A 5540-nucleotide genomic window follows, 5' to 3' on the forward strand; every position below is an offset into this window, starting at 1 on the left:
GTTAAAGAAATTGACAAAAGGCCCCTTCCATTAGTTTTTATGGAGAAGACTGAAGGAGGCTTTGGAAGACTTAATGCGCGAGCGACTTCAAGTCAAGTGCTCTTCTCACGGCTGGCTTACAGTCACATCGGAGGAATAATTACACAGGGATCCGGAGTTCTAAGGGGGCGATTTGTTAAATGAAATACTTTTCTCTATTCAAGGGATTAAAGCGATCTGAAGTTACAGACCGTGGCTTGTAAGCATCAGAAGGATTTTCTCTTGTTATGCCATACACAGAGGAGGAGGAGGAGGGAGGGAGGGAGGAAAGGAGAGCTGGAAGCTTATAAATGAATAAGCTGTCAGGTGTAGAGACAGCTTGAGCTCTTTGAGATCCACAGTCGATGTCGGTCAGGTGTGAAACTGCTGGATAGCGAAGAAAAAATAAAGGTAGTGCAGGTCGGGCTGGATGAGTGGGTTTCAAGTTTGGGCCCGTTTAACCCAAAATCATAAGAAGTGAAAGTGAAAACGCCAAGAAGAACTCAGAGGTTTCGTCAGAAGGTCACGCTTGTTTTCTTTTCATTCTCATCAGGTGGAATACTAAGAGACACCTCATCACCACTGCTCAGTGTAAAACAAATGAAAGGGTAAAGGTCACTGCATACTGGGTGTGCATCGGTTTAGCATTTATGAACGCAATCCTGAGTGCACTGTATGGAGAAAATGGATGGTATCTCTTAAAAGATTAATAATGCTGTTTGTACTCTTGCTCTGCATTGCTGCAGTTTTAACTGGAGCTTGTTTTCCATTGAGGTGATTAATATCAAGTGACTTATGCTGACCTCTTCGAAACAAGATTCCAGTAGTGTAGGAATAAAAATAAACAGAGCAGAAACAAACGCTAATCTCTCATACATCACAATCAGTAAATGAACTCTGAGTGGGGTAATAGGTGCTGAGTGTGGGCTGCAATCATACAAGCTATTAGCGCTGTTGAGTCAGAGGCCCAGAAGATATCTAGCCGGTGTGTTTGCCACTGTGGTCGGCGTTTAGCCTCACATAAACATCTTTTTGGTTAACCTCAGATTACAGAGTGCATGGGAAGTGATTGTTGGAGCCAATTCATAGACAGCTGTGTTTATCAGCGGGCTAAACTCATGACAACTACAGTATGCTAATCTGAAGGGACTAGAGGTAGCATGTGTTATGTAGCTGGAAGCCAGATTTATGCCACACGCCGCTGAGATTTATGAAATTTCAAGAGTAGAGAGTTTATCCTGTAAAGGTTAATTGGAAAATGGGTGAACGTGTAGCTTTCAAAAAGTAAGAATGTTCTAAATCTACCCTTTGTACTCACTTTGTTCATTTTAATGGGGGTGAAATGAGTTTATGTTGCGTGCTTGAAGGGAATTGCTGATCTCACAGCATGTTAAGGGTCGCAGAATACAATCAGGAAACTCCGCAAAAACACAAAAGTGTTAATCACATCTGGAACGTCATCAGCATATGAATGAGTTTTTAGGGGAATTCAGATTTATCTAATAATTGGATTTATATTTGCTGAGAGAACTAGATGGCCGCGCGAGAGCAAGCTTGTTATTTTGAGACTCTCTGGCAGCGCTGGCTCTTGGTCTCTCTGGGCAGATCTTATCGGAGGAACTGCCAGGTTCAGGACAGTAAGAGGAGGCAGAAGGTGGGGGAGAGCGAGCACGAGATGATTCATTATTAATGCCAGTCGGCGTCCTCCAGACATCATTTTTACTCTCTCCCTCTCTCGACATAGTGCCGCAGGAGTAAAAAAAGCTTGAGCCCCAGATACGCGAATCCTTCAGGAAGGGCAATGCAGAGGACAGTCAGAGTCTGAAGCACAGTACGATACAGTAACCACACAAACACACATCTCGTTCAATGAGCTGCTCTTAACATCTCATACTGTGTGTGCAGCAACACGGTCTCAAAAGGAATGGATAAGCAAAGGCCGGTGGGTGAAAACTTGAATCTATTCCGATCTTGTTTCCAGAAGTCAGATCTCATCTCAGCTCTACATCCTTACGCTTGTGGGCCAAGCGGGCAAAAAAGCTTCTTCAAAAGCCCGAGGTTGAATGCGTATCAGCTCGATTGTGCCTAATTTGATTCATTAGAATTATGTTTTAATAAAATAAGCCCTAAAGCATGCCTTCAGCTGACATTAAAATGTTATCAAGTTGCATTATGCTGATGTGTTTGCATGTCCTGCAGACACAGAGCATCATTAGCATTGGATTGCTCTCATGATGTGGGGAAAAAATGACAGCTGTGCTAATATTTTTCTTTTAGCTCAGCTTTGGGCACCGCCTACTCTTCAGCGAAATCTTTGGGTTTTTTAATTGTTATGTTCCCGTACAAATTGCTGACTTTGTCTGCTTGGATTTTGGCACTGGGCAGCATCGAGTGTGTTTATCGCGGCCTTCTGTGGTGAACAGAACTGTCTGTTGTGGCTGGAAATGATTTGATGAGACCCAGTGAATCCAAACAGTAAAGCATTGGGCAAAAACAATGAACACTTTGTTGAGCTCGAGGAAGCAGGGTCAAGTGCCAAATCTCTATGGGATTATCACTATACAGTAAGTGATACTTATCCATTTACATACAGTTAATTTAAAATACAAATTAGAAAAGAGCGTAGTTCTTGGATTCAGTTTTTCTGGAAAAAAATCCAAGTCCAATGGCTGTACTGTGATTTCAGCTACATTCACATGTAAAATGATCTCTCATGCATAAGATAAGATAGCCGTTATTTGTCCCATAGACCAGAATAAATAAATAATAAAGCATAGGAATAAAAAAAATCTCAGTAATAAGCAGGAGCTGCTGTAACAGGCTGCCACTCCCCCGGCGCCAGATGTTGAAGCAACACTGAGAGAGCAAGAAGTGGCAAAGGATGAACAGCGGCTATATCTAGTGATAGAGATACTAAATTAACAACAATCAAGTGAACTGAAGCGTGATGGTCACTGCTGAGAGCGAGAGCGATGTCAGGTGGACAAGCTGAGAAAGCTAAACGTTTCCATTTTAATATCGCAAAATCAAAAATCCAGCGCACCAATAGTTGGGTACAAATAAAGAAAGTAGTATTGGTCTAATTAAAGCAAAATTGCACAGAAACACTGTAAATGAAGCCTATTATCAGATCTTTGCTGAGACTTCATTTAAGCAACGATTGCATCTTATTTCATATTTTATTTGATTGATTTCATTGGTTTCACATTTTGCAGAGGGAGACAGTAAGCTCTCTTTGCAGTTTTCTGTGTGGCATCAAGTACAAATTTGCGGTTACATTTCATAAACAAACATTTTGCAACCTCAACAACTCATAAATCTTACATTTAGCTCTCGCATACTTGGTGCCATTGCCTGCACGAGAAGCTCACAGAGAGGTCTTCATTCAGCTCCAGCACTTTCCGCACTATGTAAACAGATCAGTACCAGAGAGATTGTTTGGAGGCCACTGTCCTGACACATAACCAGGCTTCTTATTCCAGTGACCTTTACTGTTCTATTTGTTTGGCTTTTGCTTGTTTACTTTAGTTGTGATGATTTCAGCAGATACTCCTGAAAGAAAAATAGACGACTAGGCCCGGCAAAGTTCGTCATTTCTGACTTGCAGGTTTTTCAGTATTCAATATAATGTGACCCGATGACCTTTCAGAGTGGCTCCGGAGAGAGACTTGATGCAAAGTAGATGACACCGTCACCTGGATTTACTCAGTCACTAAGTCAGGCACACAGAAGTTCTCTGACATGTATGAAACATGTATCCCATTTGTGCTTTTACAGCCTCCTGTACCTGACTTTTTCTGTCACTGTGTTAAAGTATCATGAAAGGAGTATGGTGCTCAGTAGCTGGGGTCAAAGTTTACTTTCCTTGTTGCCTTTTATGGTGACCTCTTGCTGGTGGTTGTTGCATTACCTTTTACCTTTTTACACCTCAGGCTTAGGAAATTATGGAAGACCTTAATTCTTTACTCTCAGAGCTCTTTAGATTATTAGCCATACAATATGTGTGGAATTAAGGCTGGAAACCAATCCAATGCTGTGGACCAGATAAAAAGTTTATTTAATTTATTGGCATGAATTTTTGCACAAAAAAACCCAGGGAATTTGTCCAGTGACCTTGGTGATCCTGTTACTGTTCATATTGCACCAGAGTGAGAAATATCTCAGAATAATTGCATCAGTTCCTGTAAAATTTACAGATATTCGACAGCGGGACAAGTACTCATGTCTGATTCTCTAAAATCACCATACGCACACGTTAAAGACATTTTACATTTACATGTAAAGTGAGCTCTCTGAGAGCAGCAGGAGGTCTCTACTTTTTATGTCTCCCTCTGTGCACCGCTGCTCTCTGTCACTCGCTCCACCCCATGAGCACATCAGACGGGGAGAGAGCGAGAGCGCATCGTTACTGTGCCCGTAGAGCATGATGATGTGCAGCTTTAAAGCTGTTGCTAGGCCTTGTTTGAAAAGACGTGATCTGCCAAAGGTGTATGAAAATGTGACGAAATCTTGTGACAAAGTTGCTAAAACAACAACAAACAGGTGAAGTGAAGTGTGATTATTACTGATGTGAACCAGATGGATGTCAGGTGAAGAAGCTGAGAGAGTTTATATTTCCAAAATATCTGAATCCCAGATTTGGAAACGGAATCCTACACAATAAGTGAAAGTCCAGAAAAATGAATACTTGCCTATATGTTAGCATGCTAAAGGGAAATTGTGAATCTTACACAAATTAAATTAAATGGTTTGGACCCTGATGTCAGTATTTAGCTGAAAGCACTGCAATGTTAAGTTATAGACTAGCCATGGTTGGACCCGTATTGTTCCTCATTTCCAGCAGGCAGTGACCCCAGCAGTTATGAAGAGGGTCTATGATGTAAGAATCAGTATATTCTTTTAGGTGACTGAATATCAAATGCCCTTGATTTTATAGTCAAACCCCTCACTCGTGTTTTCAAATAACAACAAGCTGACACCCAAAAAGTGCCTTTAAATGCCTTTAGATGTCTTTACTACTTCTACTAACAATAATAATTCAGTTTTATTAATATAGTTCCAAAACTAGTGCTGTCAGCGTTAACCTCGTTAAAATGACATTAACGCCATAACTGCATTAACGCGGCAAATCTCAGTTAGCGAGTTACCGCGGCACGCTCCGTGCGTGAGGCTGCACAGCGTCAACATGTTAGCGCGGTTAGCTTGGCCCAGAATACCCATTACCTCAAGACTTTTTATCTGTAAGGTAAACACCCCACAGTAATACAGAGAAAATTCCAGCTACCCCCTATATCCGAGCACTTGGCGACAGTGGGAAGGAAAAACTCACTTTTAACAGGAAGAAAAGGGGCAGCCATTTGTCACGACCCATTGGGGATGATGAGATGGCCGCTCCTCTGTGAGCCTGGTTCTACTGGAGGTTTCTTCCTGTTAAAAGGGAGTTTTTCCTTCCCACTGTCACCAAGTGCTTGTCAGAGGTGGGACCAAGTCATTGTTTTGCAAGTCTCAAGTAAGTCTCAAGT

General features: G+C 41.8%; 1 protein-coding gene across 1 annotated transcript in view; it reads left to right on the forward strand.

The window, feature by feature from the left end:
• The window catches only part of znf385d (zinc finger protein 385D), a 95923-nt gene that overhangs the window by 793 nt on the left and 89590 nt on the right, over window positions 1–5540 (forward strand). The window lies entirely within an intron of this gene.

Source organism: Pundamilia nyererei, unplaced genomic scaffold (genome assembly GCF_000239375.1).
Source record: "Pundamilia nyererei isolate P.nyererei 1_Seehausen unplaced genomic scaffold, PunNye1.0 scaffold00138, whole genome shotgun sequence".
Taxonomy (NCBI): Eukaryota; Metazoa; Chordata; class Actinopteri; order Cichliformes; family Cichlidae; genus Pundamilia; species Pundamilia nyererei.